This window comes from Pan paniscus, chromosome 7 (assembly GCF_029289425.2).
Source record: "Pan paniscus chromosome 7, NHGRI_mPanPan1-v2.0_pri, whole genome shotgun sequence".
NCBI lineage: Eukaryota > Metazoa > Chordata > Mammalia > Primates > Hominidae > Pan > Pan paniscus.
Window position 1 is genome coordinate 119,494,027 of NC_073256.2, and position 20,460 is coordinate 119,514,486.

Genomic DNA, 20,460 nt, shown 5'->3' on the forward strand with positions numbered 1-20,460 from the left:
ATTCTGTTGTTCAGATAGATTTGGAGCCCACCAGTGTAGAAGGCTTCTTTGCTCCCTTCTGGATCTTAAATTCTATGAGACAAGATCCTTTATTCAGCTCAAACATTTACTCTGTTTTCTGTATGACATGCATAATTTAGGGCCCTCTATCTATAGGAATCGAAGCTTAGTACATACTTCACCAATCATAAGGTCTACTGAGAGAGACTCACACATAAGCCTATGTTACATTGCAGGGAAAATGCTCTAATATTCGTATGCACTTGCTTCTACTTATTCTTAATTTCCTAATCCTTGAAGGACAGGAGATCTGCACCCTGAGCTCTAGCTGAATCCATGGTGCCTTAGATCAAAGCTACATCCCTCATAGCCACCTAAAAGCCAATCTTTGCTGAATTTTGCCCACAGAAGAGTCTTCCTCTTATGAAACCTCAGAATTTGTAGACTCCCTTTGAGATAATTTAAGCCTAACATCTTAATTAAGACTTTGGAATTTCCCTTTAGATCTCTTCTTTCCCCTTCAGTTTACAGGATCTATAAAAGGAACCTATTGCTTTTAGATGTCTCTTCCTTTATCTCCATTCAAGGATGATCATATCTCTACATCCTACATCTAGATTATGTTTTTTTCCTCCTACATGTGTATTTAATAATATCTCTTCATCTGATTATAGCTCATGCTTGCTAGCTAAGGATACGCTGACATACCCCACCAAAGTCACAACGTCAGTATGTGGAGGGGAGTAGAGAGGTTTTCATTAAAATGGATTGTCCACTGTCATAGCACAGTACTACTTCAGTACTACTCTTCATCTCCAAAGTATGGATGTGAAGAAGCAGACCAGTAATGTTGGCAGTGACAGTTGATCAGTTATCTTCCAACTTCCAGTGTGTCCACTGATCATTTTATCATCTTTGCAGTTCATCTTACAAGCCTTCAAAACATTCTCTAGGTATCTTGTATGTGGCACTCAGAACAAAGTGCAGTTCTCTGCAAAGATCCTTCTGACAGGCAGCTGAAGGTCCTGGGCACCAACCTTGAGGCCATCGCAGCATGCCGGAGTCTTGAGAGCTGATTGTTGAGAAGTCAGGAATTTTGTGTCCAACTTTAAAAAAATTGAAATCATACAAAATATGTTCTCTGAGCATAAAACAGAATTAAACGAGAAGTCAATCACAGAAAAATCCCTAAATATTTGGATTTTTTTTTTTTTTTTGAGACAGAATCTTGCTCTGTCGCCCAGGCTGGAGTGCTGTGGCATGATCTCGGCTCACTGCAACCTCTGCCTCCTGGGTTCAAGCGATTCTCCTGTCTCAGCCTCCCCAGTAGCTGGGATTACAGGTGCACACCAGCACACCTGGCTAATTTTTGTATTTTTTTAGTAGAGACAGGGTTTTGCCATGTTCGCCAGGCTGGTCTCGAACTCCTGACCTCAGGTGATCCACCCACCTTGGGATCCACCCACCTCCCAAAGTGCTGGGATTACAGGTGTGAGCCACCACACCTGGCAATATTTGGAATTTAAGTCTCCCAATATTCAGAAATTAAACAACACATTTATAAATTACCTATTGGTTAAAGAAGTTTAAAGGGAAGTTAGAAATGTTTTGAGGGAGGGGTATTGATATCTCTGACTGTAATTGTGAATTTGTCTATTTGTCCTTGAAGTTCTCTCATGTATTTTGCTTCATGCATTTTGAAGCTCTGTTATTAGGTGCATAGACATTTAAAATGTTTATGTTCTCTAATTGACCAGTGTGTCATGATGAAATGATCCTCATTACTCCTAGTAATAGTCTTTGCTCTGAATCTACTTTGTCCAATATTAATGTAGTCACTCCAGCTTTGTTTTATTAGTAGTAGCATCATATATTTTTAATCTTTTTACTTTTAGCAAATTTGTATTATTATATTTAAATTTGGTTTATTTTAAGCAGGATACCATTGAGTTTTGCCTTTTTATCCTGTCTGACAATCTCTGCCTTTTAATTAATGCTTAGATCATTTCCATTTAATATGATTACAGATATGTGTGGGTTTAAATCTACCATTTTGTTCCTTGTTTATTATTTGTCACCTCAGTTCCTATTTTGTTGTTTTCTGCCTCTTTTTATTATTCCATTTTATTTTCTTTGTTGACTCATTAGCTACACCTTCTTTTATTTTATATGATTGCTTTTGTGATTTTAGTGATGGCTTTAGTTATTTTGTTACTGAATGCCTTTTTTGGTGATGACTCTATCATAGTAATAATATGCCCTCAATTAATAATAATATACACTCAAGTAGTAATATACCACTTCACATATTGCGTAACATTACAACAATGCAATTATATTTCCCCTTCTCAGCCTTTGTACTGTTTTTATACATTTTACTTTTACATATGTTATAAACCACACAACCTAATGGCATTATTTTTGTTTAAAATGGTCACTTATATTTTAAGATATTTAAAAAATAAGAAAAATGTATCTGATATGTACCCACATATTTTCCATTTCTGGTATTCTTCAGTCCTTTAAATAGATCCAGATTTCCATTTGGTATCATTTGCCTTCACCTGAAGTACTTCCTTTAACACTTTCTGCAGCAAGTTTGCTATTAATACATTCTTTCACAGTTTATATGTCTGAAAAAGTCTTTATTTTGCTTTCATTTTTGACATTAATTTTTGCTATGTATAAAATTCTATTGTCAAAATGGTTGACAGTTTTTCTTTTAGTACTTTAAAGATGATCCACTGTCTTCTGCTTGCATTATTTCCAACAGGAAGTCTGCTCTCATACTTGTTCTATCCATTGTGTGTCTTTTTTTTTTTCTGGCTAATTTTAAGGTATTTCTTTTAATCAGTAGTTTCAAGAAACTTAAGATGTGCCATCGTGTAATTTTCCTCAGGTTTCTTGTATGTGAGGTTTATTTAGTTTTTTCAATCTGTAAGTTTTTCATCAAATTTGAAAAACTTTTAGTCATTAGTTTTTCAATATCGTACTCAACCACACACACACACCCCTACCTTGAGGACTCAAAATACACATGTATTAGGCTACTTAAAGTTGTCCCACAGCTCACTGATGGCTCTGTTTATTTATTTATTTATTTGTTTGTTTATTTATTTATTTATTTTGGTCAGTGTTTTTTCTGTGTTTTGCTTTATTTTCTATTGCTATGTCTTCAGGTTCAGTAATCTTTTCTTCTACAGTGTCTAATCTGTTTTAATCCTGTCCAATGTATCTCTCATCTCTAAAATTTCACTTTGAGTCTTCATATATTTTCTGTGTCTCTCCTTGACATGAATACTTTTCTTCTATATTCTTGAACATACTGGAATATATTTATAATGATTACTTCAATATACTTGTCTACTAATTCTATTACCTTCATCATTTCTAGGTCTGTTTGTATAGTTTAATTTTTATCCTCATTGTAAATTATGTTTTCCTTCTCCTTTGCATATGCCTGAAAATTTTTATTGGATGCCAGACATTGTGAATTTTACTATTCTGGGTTGTAGGTATCTTTAAATTCCTTTAAATAGTCTGGAGTTTTAAGTAACTTGGTAACAGTTTGATCCTCTTAAGCTTTGTTTGGCAGGACAAGAGAAGTATTTATTCCAGGCCTAATTTTTTCTCTACTACCAAGGCTAACACTTTTAACTACCCTGCCCAAAGCCCTGTGTATTGCAAGGTTTTTCCACCCTGGCTTGGGGCAACATGAATTATTTTCATCTCTGTGTGAACTCTAGGGATTGTTCCACCTGTTTTTCTTCTGGTAGTTCTTTCCCCAGCCTCGTTTTCTTCACATTCGTGCTGTAAGCAATACTTAGCTGAAGTCTCCAGAACTCCGGGAATCTCTTGAGCTCTCCTTCTGGGAAGCTCTCTTCCCTCAGGCATACTGCCTTAAAAATTCTAGTCGTGTTTTATCCCCTCCTCCCAAATTCTCAACTCTGTCTCTTCAAGTCAGAGAGAGCTTTGAGCTCCACTTGGGTTCCTCCTCCTTGAGCTTTGGTCTGGAGACTCTCCAGGCAGTAAGCTGGGGTAGATCATAGGTTCTTTTTGTTTGTTTATCTTCTCTGGGAGATCACTCTCCTGTGCTTTCTGTTCTGTATGTGATCACTGTCATCTTCATATACTTGTGCTTGTTTTTTAGACGACTGGGGCAAGAAGGTAAATTTAATCTCTGTTACTTGACTATGGCCAGAAGTGAGAGTCTTGTTTATTATTTCAAACTGAAAAAATACTTGCATATGGTTTTTAAAAAATTAGACAATACAAAAGGGAATATGTTAAAAAGTAGGTCTTCCTTATACCTCATGCCACTAATGCTCCCAATTCCCTAATCCCTTCCTTTTCAAATGCAGTAGCACATTTCTTATAAAATGTTTCATAAATATTCTATGCATCTATTAGCATATGTATGAGAGAATACTGTACACAACATTCTGTAGCCCCTACTTTCTTATGCTTAACAATATGTCTGGAGATGGTTCCATATGTGTGCACATGGTTCTCTTTATTTTTTATGGCTGCAGAGTCTTTCACTGTATGGCTATAATATGATTTATTTAACCAGTTCCTGATTGATGGATATTTAAATGAGTTTCCAGCCCTCTACTATTATAAGCAATGTTATAATGAATATTTTTGTACATAAATCTTGGGCACATATGACGATATCTTCTCTTAGTCCTTTTGGGCTACTACAACAAAATACCATGGACTGAGTAGCTTATAAACAACAGAAATTTATTTCTTACAGATCTGGAGATTAAGAAGTCTTGGATAAAATTGCCATCAAATTCAGTGTCTAGTGAGGGCCCATTTCCTGGTTCATAGATGACACTTACTTGCTGTGTCTTCACATGGTGCTGCAAGAGTTCTCTTATGAGTTCTTTCCATAGGACATTAATTCCATTCTTGAGGGCTCCATTCTCATTACATAATCACCTCCCAAAGGCCCCACCTGCTACTACCATCACTTTGGGGATTCAGATTTTACCACATGAATTTTGAGGAGACACAAACATTCAGACCATAGCATACCTGTAAGATAAATTCATAGAATTAGAATTGCTGGATCAAAAGGACTATGCATTTTACAAATAGGATAAGCAGAGTTAAATTGTCCTCAAAAGAGACTGCACCAATTTACATTCCCATCAATAGTGTCATAAGAGAGAGGCTATTTAACTTGGATGTTGCATAAAATAGGAAACAAAAATAGTAAAGATCTGAGTAACGACAGGTTGAGCTCAGTGTTTCCACAAATCTTAGAAACTAGGAAGGGGAAACAGAAAGAAAGGAAACAATGAATTTCAGGTTGTGCGATTTAAATCAGGTTATGTTTATGATAAAAATGTATAATAGATAATTTTCCCCTTTTAAGTGTTTTTAAAATATGCATGACTGTCAAAAGTAGAAACTATAACATTGTCTGGTGGGGTTTTCAATGTATATAGATTAATACATATGAAAATTGTAACATAAATGGTGAAGAATAAAGGAAGCTATAAGGTTCAAAAGTCTCTATATTTTACCCGAAGTGATAAAATGTTAATTCTTATTATACCACAAAAGGTTAGAAATGTATATTGTAATTCTTAGAACAACCAGTTTTTATTTAAATGATACACAGAGATTTAGTCAAAAAGCCAATAGATAAACTTAAATGGAATACTAAAAAATTTCAAAAATTCCAAAAAAGACAGGAAAGAGGGAAGGAGAAAAAGAAAACAAACAATAAAATGGTAGAACCCAGCCAAATCAAGAATTACTAAATGCAAATCGTTTAACACACTAATTAAAAAACAGAGATTATCAGATTGGATAAAAAATAACATCCAAGTAGATGTTCTTTACAAGAAACTCATTTTAATATAGTGACGTGGATACGTTAAAAGAATGGAGCAGTTTTAGCTGTGACATATAAAGAAACTAGAAGTCATCACTCCTGTCTTTACAACAAGAAAAAAGTAGAACAAACTGAAAATCAATGACTTTTTTTTGACCCATCAAAGAACTGAGGTTGCAGGGCAAACCATCACCCCAAAATTGATAGAGGCAAATATCGACAATCACAGCCCAGATCAGCTGACCCAAAGCAGAAGTTGCTGGAGACATATAAACTACAAGAGCCTTATCTGATCAGGGAAAAAAAAAAATTACTAAACAACATCCCCCTTAGCCTTTTCTCCCTGCAGAGGAGTGGGAAAAGCTAAGAAACACTTTTGAGGCCACAGCCCAGGGACACAGGCCTACAAAAAAACCGAGACTTATTATAAGATTATAGAATGCTTCTTATTTCCACACCTTGCCACCTTATCAACAGAGTTCTAGTAGAATAAGAGTAGACTATAGTTGAAAGAGCTGCAAGGTGAGGACTCTGTTTAAGGAGTTCTTGGAAAATTCCAAAGACAACAGGAGAGACAAAAACAAGAACAATAAAAGAAATTGAAGTCTCTGGCACTTACAGATTCAGCAAACATTAACATAAAACCTCATAATAAAACTTGTTTGCCCAAGATCTCATTATTCAATACATCATGTCTGGCTGTCAACAACAACAAAAAAAGTGCAAGCCATGTGAAAATGCAAGAAAAAACACAGTCAAAGCAAGCAACAGAACAAAGACTTACATCAAGATACTGGCAGGGTTGACTTCTGAGACCTCTCCTTTAAGCTTATAGATGGTCATCTTCCCTTTGTATCTCCACATAGTTTTCCCTCTGTGTGTGTGTCCCAATCTCTTTTTATAAGGATATCAGCCATATTAGAACAGGACTTACCCTAATGACCTCATTTAACCTTAAGTATTTTTTATCCGTATTGCCAAATATAGTCACATTCCAAGGTATAAGGGTTAAAACTTCCATGTGTGAATTTTGGGGAGACACAATTCAACCCATAACAAGGGACATTCTACCAAATACCTGACCAGTATGTCTCAAAGCTGCCAAAGTTATGAAAAACAAGGGAAGTCTGAGAAACTGTCAGAATTGAGAGGAACCTATGGAAATGTAACAACTACATGTAACAGGGTATCCTAGATGAGATCCCGGAACCAAAAAAAGGACATTAGGTAAAAACTAAGGTTATCTGATTCTCATTAGTAATAATGTGTCAATACTGGCTCATTAATTGTAACAAATGTACCATACTAATGTAAGATACTAATAAAGGGGAAACTGGGTGAGGGATATATGGGAACTATCTGTACTATCTTCTCAATTTTTCTATAAATCTAAAACCATTCTAAAAACTAGAATATATTTTTTTAAGGATGGAAAAAGATATATTATGCTGGAACTATTTTCAGATATCCAACAAAGAGTTCTAGATAGAACATAAAAAGAACCATTATACTTCAATAAAAAGAAACTTCAATTTAAAATATAGATAGCTCTTCCTGGAAGTCATGCTCTGCAGCTTCCCAGGCTGGGCTGCAAAAATATTATAAAAAATAAAATAAAATGATAAAAAGTATATGGACAAAAGAGTTGGATTGGCATTTCACCAAAAGAATATATATATGGTAAATACATATATCATAAGATACTTAATATCATTAGTTATTACAGAAATGTAAACCAAGATTATATACCATGAGATACAACTACAAACTCACTAAAATGTTGTAAATTAATAAAACTGAACATATTAAATGTGAAGATGTAGATCAACTGGAACTCTCATTCATTGCTGGCAGGTACATAAAATGATACAACTGCTTTTTGACAGTTTCTTAAAATGTTAAATACATCCCAATTATATGTCCCAGACTTTCCACTCCAAAATATTTACCCAAGAACAATAAAAACACGTGTCTACAGAAGGACTTATATGTAAATGTTCATAGCAGTTTGATTTGTAATATCCAAAAACTCAGAACAAACCAAGTGTCCATCAACAGGTGAGTGGATAAAGTATGATAAAGTATAACTAAGGAATAAAAACAAACTATGGATACATGCAACATGGATGAATCTCAGAATCATTATGCTGAGTGAAAGAAGGCATACCATCTAAAAAAAAGAGCATATCTACATAAAATACTGGAAAATACAAACAACCTATAATGGCAGAAAGCATATCAGTGCTTGCCTGGAGATGATAGGAGGAACAGGAAGGAGGAATGACAAAAAGGCACAAGAAAAATTTGGAAGATGGTGGTTCATTGTTTTGAGACAATAGTTTTACAGGTATATAAATATGTCAAAACTTCTCAAACTGCACACTTTGAATAGATGCAGTTTATTATACGTCAATTGTGTCTCAAAGCTGTTAAAAAGTTTACTAATAAATCATCTTCGAAAAAAACAAACTAAATATATAAATAGATTTCCATAGCCAGGCGCGCTGGCGGGCGCCTGTAGTCCCAGCTACTCGGGAGGCTGAGGCAGGAGAATGGCGTGAACCCGGGAGGTGGAGCTTGCAGTGCGCCGAGATCGCACCACTGCACTCCAGCCTGGGCGACAGAGTGAGACTCCATCTCAAAAAATAAATAAATAAATAAATAATTAAAAAAAAAAAAGAATTCCAGTATCTAATTAGCAAGAGCCTTCAAAATACGACTATTTTCTGGGAAACAAAATCTGCCTTCAAGGCATGGCATTTCTTCCCATCACATGGGTCTCCCCAAACACTCCTGGTAGCCCAGCTTCTTCACCCTAACCTTCACTCATCCCCTCCTGTTGTCCCTCCACCTAACCAGATCTCTCATCTTTCAGTGCCCAACTGCCAATTGAGCTTGCTCCCTCTGAACTGCCTATAATTCTCATAGCCAGTCTCTCACATTATCTAATGTAACTGCTTCCTATTTTGCACTAAGCTCTAGATACAGTGAATGCTCAATATTTATTGAATAGGAAAACGAGCTTGAATCATCAGTTACATGATTATTACTCTTATTTTTTTATTAGATCATAAACTAATAGTGGCCTAGTGAAAAATAATTATTTTTCTGCATAAGGAAACTTTACACTATAAATGTGTTAAATCCTCCCAGATTCAATGCAATCCCAAGTTTTGAGAGTTTGATTAACTTAAATCTAACTGAAACACTTCAGGTAACAAGGATTTCTCTTTTTAATCCTTGGAACTAGGTTCTTCGAACTAGGATCTTAAAATGTAGAAATCAATGGTATCAATCAATTTAATGGAACTCGGTTCCTGAAACTAGGTTCTTAAAATGGAGAAAAGATTAGCAAGTAGAGTAACCTGGGGCCAAAAGATGTAATAAAATAGCTAAGGAAAAGATGGCACAGAACCAAAACACAGCAGTGGCAGTGGGAATAGAAATAAGAAAGTGAATTCAAGAGATAGAAGCTTTGAGACTAAATGGTGGGTGGAGGCAAAAGGAGGCATCAAGGAGAGCAGTTTGGGACACAATTGGTTCTCCATGTACATTACTTTATTGTATCCTCATAGCAACCCTGTGAAGTACTATTGTCTCCATTTCATAGATGGAGAAACTGAGGCACAGAAGCATTAAGAAACCTGCTAAGTCATACAATGAGAAAGATAAACAAGGCACTAGCATGATGAGAAAGGAACACAAGCAATATGGCAGACAACATAGATTGTTTTGGCTGCTCAGCACCTACCTCCCTGCTTCTGATAACAATTCTGAAAGAATTGCTATGGGGATGCTGCACCTTCTCTATTTATATCCCATGCACTTCATATGACCCAAAAGTGGACATGCTGGGTATCACCAGCATTTGCCTTGCAATCGTTTTTTGGCAAATAACCCAAGAATTGGCATGGATGGGGAAATGACCCAAGTTCTTTGAAATCTAAAGCATCTAGATTCAATTCTAGAATTTTCATTTGAACTATCAGGAAAGCAGATACTCTTTTTCTGCAAGGAGGAACATTTGAACTGAAAAGCAGTTCTGAGTTCTGTGGTTGTCTTACCCCATAAGAAGAAAGCTTAACAAAGAATGAAACCAACACAGTGGAAGTCAGATCTATGAGATGGAGAGAAACCAGATTCTAGTGACATTATCCAAGCCACTCTATCCAGCTTTCCTTGGAGCTAGATTAACCCTACACCTTCAACAATATTTGTAAGTTATTTTTTTAGTCAAGTAGTTAGAGTTGAGTTTTCTGTCTCAGCTTCAACTTTGACCTGAAAGAGCCCTACCTGATAGATATGGGTTTCTCTCTCTGGATAGAGATGACTTGAACATGCTTTTAGGTTGAGAGGAGGCTAGTTGAGTAGGAAATTATTTAGAAAATAGTAATATAAGAAAAGCTTTATTTTACTTGCTTATATATTTATTTAGCTCTGGGTAGTACAGATTGTCTTATATTTTATTCCCACTATGTGTACATCCTATTATCATCCAAGGAAAGTGCCTCTGAGGCAAAATAAAAGCTCAATATCCAAAGAATGATTATACACCATGGTCTACTCACTAAAGGCAAAAATCATTTTAAAACAACTTTTTTAATTTCTAGGACTCCTTCATCTCATGTATTCACATGGCCAGCTCCCATTTAGCTTTGAAGAATTAGCTCAATGGTGTCAAACTCTGGAAAGATGCTCCTTTAATTTTCCTCAACCCTATCTTACAAGCTAAATTAGAGGCCTCTATTTGATGTCCCATGTCTAATGCATATGAGGATCAGAGCAATTTTAACAACCACCATAGAATCACATGATTGCCAAACCTCCAGACTCGATGAGCCCCATTAAACCATGATGGAGACACAGTAAATGCAAGGAAATCAGAGTGGAGAAGAAACTGTGTTACCGTTACCCTCCCAGATAGCCTCTCTCAAACTCTAAGTATGCTAATGAAAGAACCTGTAATTTGCTCCTCCAAAATAACGAAGAGCATTAGAAGTAACTCACTTTCTCTTAATGTTTAGGGTCTGTTTTTATTAATGGCCTTTTTGGTCTGACTATACTTATCAAGCTTTGAGGCTAAAGGGAAAATAAGTTGTGCCTAATTTGCATGAAGATAGAGGCTTAGGGAGGAATGCTTTCATCTGACTGCATGCAGTATAGTGGAAAGAAAGGATCAGGCACGTACATGCAACCCTACATTTCTGAGTTTTTACTTCTACTCAGTGTGCTTTTGAAAATCAGAACTGGTTAGAGAAGGGAGTTAAACCAACTAACACTGGTCTCTGCCATTCTTTACGAGTTGCCCTTTCAACAAATCTCCTTATATTTTCAAGGGCCTGAAGAGCAATGGCAGAAATTGCAAGAAGCCTGGCAGGATGGTGACATGGGATGCAGGCAAAAGCAAAAGTAAAATTCATAATTGAGTTACACGTGGAAAGTTAGAAAATTGCCCACTTTTAAAAGTATTTTAACTCCCTCTGTCCAGCCATTATGAAATCTAGGAGCCACCTGCAAACTATGTGTTCAATTGTTTCCTTCAAATTGACTGTTTCCTAAATCAGTCAGTTTTAACATCCATTGCCATTAGTCTAGAGTTTGAGAAACTTAGATGTCTTTGAGAAGACATCCAAAATGCGGCAGAATATGACACATGATAATATGTGACACTGACTATGTGAATTGTCAAAGGTGAGTACAGTTCTATTTATTCTGCTAAAGTATACTCTGCAGAAATTGTTTATTGAGATGAACTTGGAAAGCAAAGATAAACTATGAGTGCCATCTCTCTAAGCCTAGGTCCTCTGGAAAGATGAGCCTGAGGCAAGGGTGAAGGTATAGATGCTTTCTTTGAGAGGTGCAGGCCTAGGAGGAAGTGAAGGAGAAGAAAAGTGGGAGTGAGACAAAGAAACATGTAAAGCAAGGCTGGATTACTGTGCTGGCTAATCCTTTACAATGAGTCACAAAGAGATGTAGCAGGTCATTGAGCAGGTTCATTTCCTGGAACTATGGGACTTTTCTGAAAGGGCTTCAAAGAAGAACTGTACTGCAGAGAAATCTATAGAAGGGAGAAAGGAAATAGAATCTATCTGCCCAGTTTCTGCATGGCTCCCATTTCCTATTGGTTAAGGTTTACCCCATAGGCAGCTAACTCCCCTACATTGCCAGGCCATGTCATCCAGCCACCTGGTGGCCACTGGAAAAGCCAGATTCCACATCCTGCAAGACACCATTCCACTCAGGTCTAGAAAGAGAAGGAGTGACTTGTCGCACGTGAGCTGGTGGAGGGAAGGTACATGAAGCCCTGGGGCTCCAACTTAGGGGACCTGCAAGGTTTTCATATTCTCCCTTTAAGATGTGTCCCTGACCAAGGCTGCATTGGGGCAGTTCAAGTTGGAAAATATGTCAGACAACAAACACTAAAGGAACACTCATTAGAAATTTACTTAGTATTAACTTAGGTTCTGTGCAGGATATTAAGATGTTCGTAACTCAACTTTTGCCCTTAAAATAACCAGACATGCATAGAGATCAGAGATCTGGGCTACTAAAGCTATTAAGATTTCCAGGGCAGGATGCCTAAGAAGAGGCAGCTGCACATGGGAAGGGCCCCAGAAGTACGCATAGGATTCACTGCATCTCCTTAGTTATCTAGTGCTGCTCAACAAATTACCCAAAATGTAGCAGCTTAAAATAACACTCATTTATTATCTCCTGGCTTTTGTGGGTCAGGAATCCATTCATGGCTTACCTGAGTCCTCTTCTTCAGGAACTTCTACAAGGCTGCAATCTTCCAGGGCTAGGGTCTCACCTGAAAGCTCAACTGGGGAGGATTTTCTTCCAAATTCACTTTCTTATTGTTGGAAAGATTCAGTTCCTTGAGGGCTGTTGGACTAAGTGCTTGTTCCTTGTTGGCTGTTGGCTTGAGGCTACCCTCAGTTCCTTGCCATATAGGCTTCTTCAACATGGCAGCTTGCTCATCAAAGCCAACAAGTCTGCAAGCAAAACAGAAGCGATGATATGTTATAACCTAATTACAGAAGCAACATGCTATTACCTTTGTTGTATTCTGTTGATTAGAAACAAGTCGTTAGGTCCAGCCCATACTCAAAGGGAAAGGATTCTTTCTGTAAGGGCATGTAGATCAGGAGGTGGAAGGACCATTGAGAGCCACCTTAGAAGTCAGGCTACCATAGTTGGACTGCAAAACAAGATTACCCAGGGCCCTGCAAAGATCACATGTTATAGGGTTCAGAGCTAGGGAAGCCAGAATGAAAAGACGTCACTAATTGCTAGAAAAGCCCCGAATACTTCAAACTTAAACAATACACTTATAAATAACTCATAGATCAAATAAAAAATTACCAGGATAATTAGAAAATATTTTGAACAGAATAAAGTATATAAAAGTATAATATATAAAAATCTATGGGCTGTAACTAAAGTTATAATAAAGGAAAAGTAATAACCTTAACTGTTTATATGAGAGAAGAAGAAAGGTTTAAAATTAATGAAATAACTAAACACCTAGAGAAGTTGGAAAAAGATAAGCAAATTAAACCTAAAATAAGTGGAAAGGTGAACATAATAAAGATACAACAGAAATCAATGAAATAAAATACAGAAATACAGAAAATTAATAAGATCAAAAATTGACTCCTTGTGGCAGAATTCATAAACCCCTAGCAAACCTCAAGAGAAAAATAGAGAGAAGGCAAATTGCCAATATCAGTATTCAAAGAGGATGTCACTACAGAAACCATGGCATCAAAAGTATAGTATAGGAGCAATATGAACAACTTTGTGCCAATAAATTCAATAACTTAGATAAAATGAACAAATTCCTTGAAAAATTCAACTTATCAAGTAACGAATATGTTACATCACAGAAGATCCCCAGGGCCCTGTTTGGCACAAGGTCTGAAACAGGGAAGGGAAAACTGCAAAAAATGCTATAAAGGAAGTTCTTTAGAATAAAAACAAATGGCATCATATGGTAATTCAGATCTACTGGAAGGAATAAAGAGCACCAAAAATAGTAGCCTGTGGATGAATATAAAAACTATAGTCATTGGCTATGGGGCTCAGGTGTAGCCTGAGCTGTTGGTTCTTCACTAAGATGTTCCAAAGCATTATTAAAAATGTTCGGATCCCCATGAAGCCCTCCTATACCCAAGCATGCCAGGAGATTTGGGTAGGAATGGGGTTGATAAGCATTATTGCTTATAAAATCAGAAGTGCTGATAAAAGAAGTAAAACTTAGAAAGCATTGAGTCTTGCATCCGCTCATGGTCATTACTAACTAGTTTTACTTAGATGAAACATCAGTTTGCCTGTAAATTACACAAGCTGTGCTAGATAGGAACACAGAACATTGCTGTACACTTGCATAAGTGTGGTCTATTTCATGGCATGAGTAAGTGTATCTGTGAGATGCAACACTAAAACAAACTACATGTTTTTTCCTCTCTTAATTTATGTGAAAGACATTTGACCCTTTAAGGCAAACATTATTACACAGGTTGTTAGGTTTAAAATTTATGTCAAAATTATATGATTCCATTTGTATGAAATGTTCAGAATAGGCAAATCCATAGAGACAGAAAATAGATTAGTGGTTTCTAGGTGCTGGGGGTAGAGAGGAATAGAGAGTGAGTACTAATGAGTATTGCCTTTCTTTTAGGAGTGAGAAAAATGTTCTGGATTAAATGTTCTGGTTTTGCAACTTTGTGAATATAATAAAAACCACTAAATTATATACTTTAAAGGGGTGAATCATATATATGGTATGTGAATTATATCTCTCAAAAATGTAAGTAGATGCAATATATATGAAAAAAAGCAAAAAGGATGAGAAAAAAATTGCAACTACATTATTGCAAGTTTTCTGTATTTTTCCTGAAGTAATTCAGTATAACGTCTAAGAAGACTATAAGTTAATGATGCATATGTAATCCGTAGAGCAATCAATATAAAAATAAAAGGAACTATAGTTAAAAAGCCAAAGCAAAAACGTTCTGCTTCCAATTATGGCAGAGTAACAAGGACTAGACTTAAGCTTTTTTGGTTGGAAAACTGAACGTATGTAACAACTGTTTCAGACATTGGACAATTGACAACACAAGACAGTGATCCATGAAAAAACAGAAACAGACAACTGGGCCCCAAACTGACTGCAGCATTTTGCTTGAAGTCAATTTCTAGGTTATGGGTACAGGTAGGAGGAGTCATGCAGAGCCTGGTAGCCTCATGAAAATGAAGAGATGGAAATGAGAGTTTGGGGAGACTGAGACAGTTGGAAGCTGTGGGCCAGGATCTGGATAGGAGGGAGCTAACAAGATGAGAAGACCCGGAGATTTGCATATAGGTCTACTTGAGTCTGATGAGTGCTGGATTATGCAAAAGAGTGAAACATCACAAGACAAAGTAAAAAAGAACCAGGGAGTTGTAAACATAGAATTCCCCAGAACTCTCACATGGTAAAAAGACAATAGCTCTGACCAGCCAGGGTGGAGAGTTCTCAGTGGTTACCCAGGGAATTCCTAATCACAATGCAATCTGATCGAAACTGTAGCATCTTGCTTAATATAACAAAAGAATTAATAGCAGTGCAAACAAAATTCACCAGTTTATAAAAAAAAACACAAACACAATGAACATGTGGCGTTTAAGAAAAGATCACTTATATTAGAAAATGTATTAATATAATTCACCATATTAAATAGATCAAAAAGAAAAATCACATAATTGATTCCATAGATGCTGAAAGGCTTTTACAAAATGTAAACTCCATTCTTGATATTCCAAAAAACTCTGGATAAAAATACATACATGCTTCCTAAACATGATAAAATATGATTTCAACTATTGTACCTTGCTTAATGAGGAAACACTAGATATATTTATATTAAAGACAGAAAGAAAGAAACAAAGACAGAAAAAAGACAATCATATCCTTTATAACTATCGCTGTACATTGTTCTGAAAAATTAAACTAAAAAGGAGAAAAATACAAAAATGTACAATAAAGGAGGAAGTAAACGTATGAGAATTTATGGATGTGATATAGTTGTTCACCTAGAAAACTCAAAAAGAATTAACTGAAAATTTAAACTACAAGCTCAAATGGAAATATTTTTGCAGTTCCACAAGATATATTTTTTTACATTTTTTAGGATTCCATAGGAAGACTGGTAAAACATAGCAAAATATTTAGGGTTTTTAATTTATTTTAGTTATAATTTCATGCTCATTATATTTAGGTATCTCCCCAATATCTGCAAATAATTTCCAGCTATCTTTGACATATTCCTAAAATGAGAGAGAAAACATTTTAAAATCTCTTTTCTGTACCACTGAGCAGGTAAGAAAATAAAAGACATTCTCAGAAGCCAAAAATAAGGAGAAAGCCATGAAGTGAAGGAAACCAGTGGCTGCCCTGGGGTATTCCCCAACAGTGGTGGCTTAGAGTTTCAGTTTTTTGGTTTTTGGTGTTTTTTTTTGTTTTTTTTTTTTTTGAGATGGAGTCTGGCTCTGTCGCCCAGGCTGGAGTGCAGTGGCGCAATCTCGGCTCACTGCAACCTCCACCTCCCAGGTTCACACCATTCTCCTGCTTCAGCCTCCCGAGTAGCTGGGACTACAGGCGCCCACCACCACGCCTGGCTAATTTTTTGTATTTTTAGTAGAGATGAGGTTTCACCGTGTTAGCCAGGATGGTCTTGATCTCCTGACCTCGTGATCCACCTGCCTCGGCCTCCCAAAGTGCTGGGATTACAGGCATGAGCCACCACGCCCACCTGAGTTTCAGTTTTAATAGTTCACGTGAAAATAAAGTCTACAGCCTGCACGAAGTGGAAAGAAATCAAATCAGACCTTTGTATCAAGTCAAGATCCCCAAAAGATGACATTCACAGTAGAAGAGTTGACTAGAAAAGAAAAAAAAAAAAAAAAAGGTGTTCCACATAGGCAGATAAGAAAACTTGCTCGTTCTCTTAAGTCTTATTTTCTTAAGAGGTAAGTTTGACATCTTGCTTAAAAATTCATAACCACAAGTTACCCTGTCATAAGTTTGGAGCTGGAATCCAACCTACCTGTAAAGCCAGAAAAATCCAAGCTGAGAATGTATCGTAGCATAGGTCCAGATTGTTAGTGCTGCCAGGTGCCTGGAGATAGCAAGCCCAGTTCCTCTGGGGAGAAATGTCCTGAATTCAGGCCTCAAAGAATAAAGTTCTGAGTTCAGTAAGTTTACACACAGACATGCACAACGGAAATAAGCCATCGTGAATGAGAGTCAGCCTAGGTAAGAAATAGGATGAAGACCACAGAGACCACAAACACTGAAATAATCACACAGTGAGGATAAAATTAGGATACTTAATGTGTGTAAAGAAAGAAAGGAGGAGATTGAAATTACGGTATTAGAACAAGAGTTTTTAAGTGACCAAACTGATTTGAGAAAAGAAATAAAACTTCTAAACATAAAAAATGTACTAATTGAATTTAGAAATCCCTTGGATAGTTTGAATCACCCATTAGGCACAACCGAAGAGTAAACTATTAAGCTGGCAATACCACTAAAAAAAAAAATAGGGTCTGGGATCCTTATATTAATTTCTAATTTGGACATGAAACTGTGTATTCACGACAATAGGACAATAGTGATGAAAAGATGACCACGGACTATGGTAAAGACAATTAGAGATCCACCAAAAAACTGTCCCCTTCTATTGAATGCAGGGGTGGTTGAGAGTCCACTGTTCAGATAAAGCTTAAATTTCTAAGTTTCTGCCCTGCAACTAGTTGTGGCCATGTGGCTAGTTCACTCTAACAAAATACAAAATGAAATGACGTGTAAAACTTCCAGACCAAGGCTTTTTTAAAGTGGAGGTACCCCCTCCATGTCCTCTTTTCGTTGCCTCCAGCTTGCAGGTGTAGATGCTGAGCTGTAGGAGATGGTGGAGCCAGAGATGGAAGCAGCTCCGCTTTATCCTGCTTTGTGTTTCCTCATAGCATTTGTGACCATATGACATGGGATATATTTATGTATTTATCACTTATATCCCCACATTCAAGTGTAAATTCCATGTGAGTCAGAACTTGGTTTTGTTAATTGCAGTATCCCTGCGTCTAGAGTTCAGGTTAGTACTAGCACATGTTAGAGATATAATAAATATCTGAGTGGATACAATTGTTTATAAGCCCCCCGCAAGTGGGTCTTAGGCAGCCAGGCTGGTGTGCAAACTACTGGTGAAGCTCATATGAAGTAAATTCTCCAATATTAAAATATGGGCTTGGTACAGCTTTTCTCTGCATGAGCTCTGTTTGCAATGGCATCTGGGAAATAGACACCATGAAAGTCTACCCTTTCAAAGCCAGGGCACCAGCTCTGGGCACCTCAGGGAGAAGAACCCCTGTTCATTGTGTTCTCTGTCTGGTTTTTCAAGGCTACCACATACCCTGTTCTTGTCTGGGTGGGAACGTGACTGCAGCTTTGTAGCCTTTGTGAAGGGAGATGTGCCACTTTGTCTCAGGAGCCAGAGTTTGAAGGAGAGTTCAGAGCTTGCTGTGTGCTACTTTCTTTGGTTGTGAAATTGGTCTCTTTTGATTTCTAATTTTCTAATTTGGTAGTCTTAAAATTTTAATGATGTACCAGAAGTAACAAAGAATGGAATCATGCTGAATAGCAGCTAGGAACAATCAGATAAATAATACTTTTTATGTGTTTGGAGCCTCATCATTTACAAAAGGTTTTCTCATATCTCATTGTACCTAGAACTTCTCAACAGCCCTGTGTGAAGACAGTGACCCCATTTTGCAGATAAGGAAACTGAGGCTCACAAAAGTTAGTTGTCCTTTTTAAAATGGCACTGTTGATGAGTGGTAGTGTTGAGACTTAGCCTCTTCTGTTTCCAAATCTCAAGCTATCTCCATTACACCATTTAATAAGATTGAGGAGAATGAACTTGGATCTATGTCACACACCATATGACACAATGTCAGTACCATCATCATCCCTCTAATATCTATGGGACACTTATTTTGTGCCAGATTCATGCTAAGTGTTTTATGTGCATTATCCAACATAATCCTCACAATGACCCAAAATGGAGAAACCATTATTTTCAAAGAGGAAACTGAGGCCAAGAGATTGAGGAATACTTGCCCAGGTTACAAAACCCAGTTGAGGCAAGAGTGAGTTATAAACTAAGTTCTAATTCCAGACCACAACCTCATCTTTTCTCTACTGAAAAGCTGGTGTCATAAAGACAAAACATGAATGTCACGGAGGTTCAAGTCCTCATCTTCTCTTTCTTATACTATTAGAAAAGTTCCTCTTCAAACTTTCTCCATATCTGAAGTCTTGACTACCTCCCCTCCCTCAATTCTGTCTCCATACTAAAGTCTCAGTCATTCTTTCCAAAAGGCAACTGAACGGAGAGAATCTGCTATTTGAAAAACCTCCACTAATTCCAAATCATCTCCTGATGAAGATCAAACTCCATAATATCTTATTATATGCCTTTCACAAATGAGTCCTAACCTGCTCTTCCAGGTGCATTCTGGCAGCTTCACTCTGCTCAGCCTACATTTTCACCATGGTATTCTCAGATTTGTCTCTTTTTATACAGTGCTTTTTCTGCCCGAGATGCTCATATCTGTCTTCTCTATCTGGCAGACCTGTACTCACTTTCTTTTGGATTAGAGATGTCTATGGTGGTTATTCTGCACCTTTCTCACCACTGTATGTGTGATGTATGGATAACCATTTTAGTTCAAAGATCTCTCCACCCCTAGGAGCTGCACCAAAGAGACTACACCCAAGGAGCTCTTCATTTTGATTCTGACCTGCATGATAAGCCTCTGGAACTTGCAACAATGCCACAGTGGAACATGACTTTTGGGAAAGAGATGAGTATGACTTTGCATGTGGGAGAGACATTCACTGTTTTGGCCACAGGGCTGGCTATGGTACATATTTTCCAAAGATCATAATTGATTTCTCCTTGACCGGTGTGCACATTTCACTCCTCCATCAAAATGTGGAATTTCATTTCCCCTCTCCTTCTAACTTGGCTGGTTCTGTGGCTCTTTTGACCAGTATAATGTGGCTTTTGACCAGTAGAATCTATTACTCCTGAGTTCAAGCCTTAAACTTCCATTTCACTCTTCTTATAGCCCAGCAACTTTATTATGGAGGCTCAAGCCACATAAAGAGGCCACAAGGAGAAAAACTGAGGTGTTCTATTTGATAGTCTCAGCTAGGATCCCAACCAATAGACCGTACTAACTGCCAGCCGTGTGGGTGAGCCATCTTGGATGTTCCAGCCTAGTTGAGCACTAAGATAACTCAGCCACTGCCAACATTACAGGAAGAAACTTCAAGCTGAGCCCAGTCAACCTAAAGAATTATGGAATATAATAAAGGATTCTTGTTTTAAGCTACTAGGTATCGGGGGAGTTTGTGATGCAGCAATAGATACCTGAAACAAACCACGATGCCTAGAACAGTTCGTGGCACTTAGTAGATGCACAGAAATTAGCTGATAATGAATAAATGAATGACAGTAGTAAGTATATTTGATTTATTTCTAAGTAAAGGCTTCAAATGA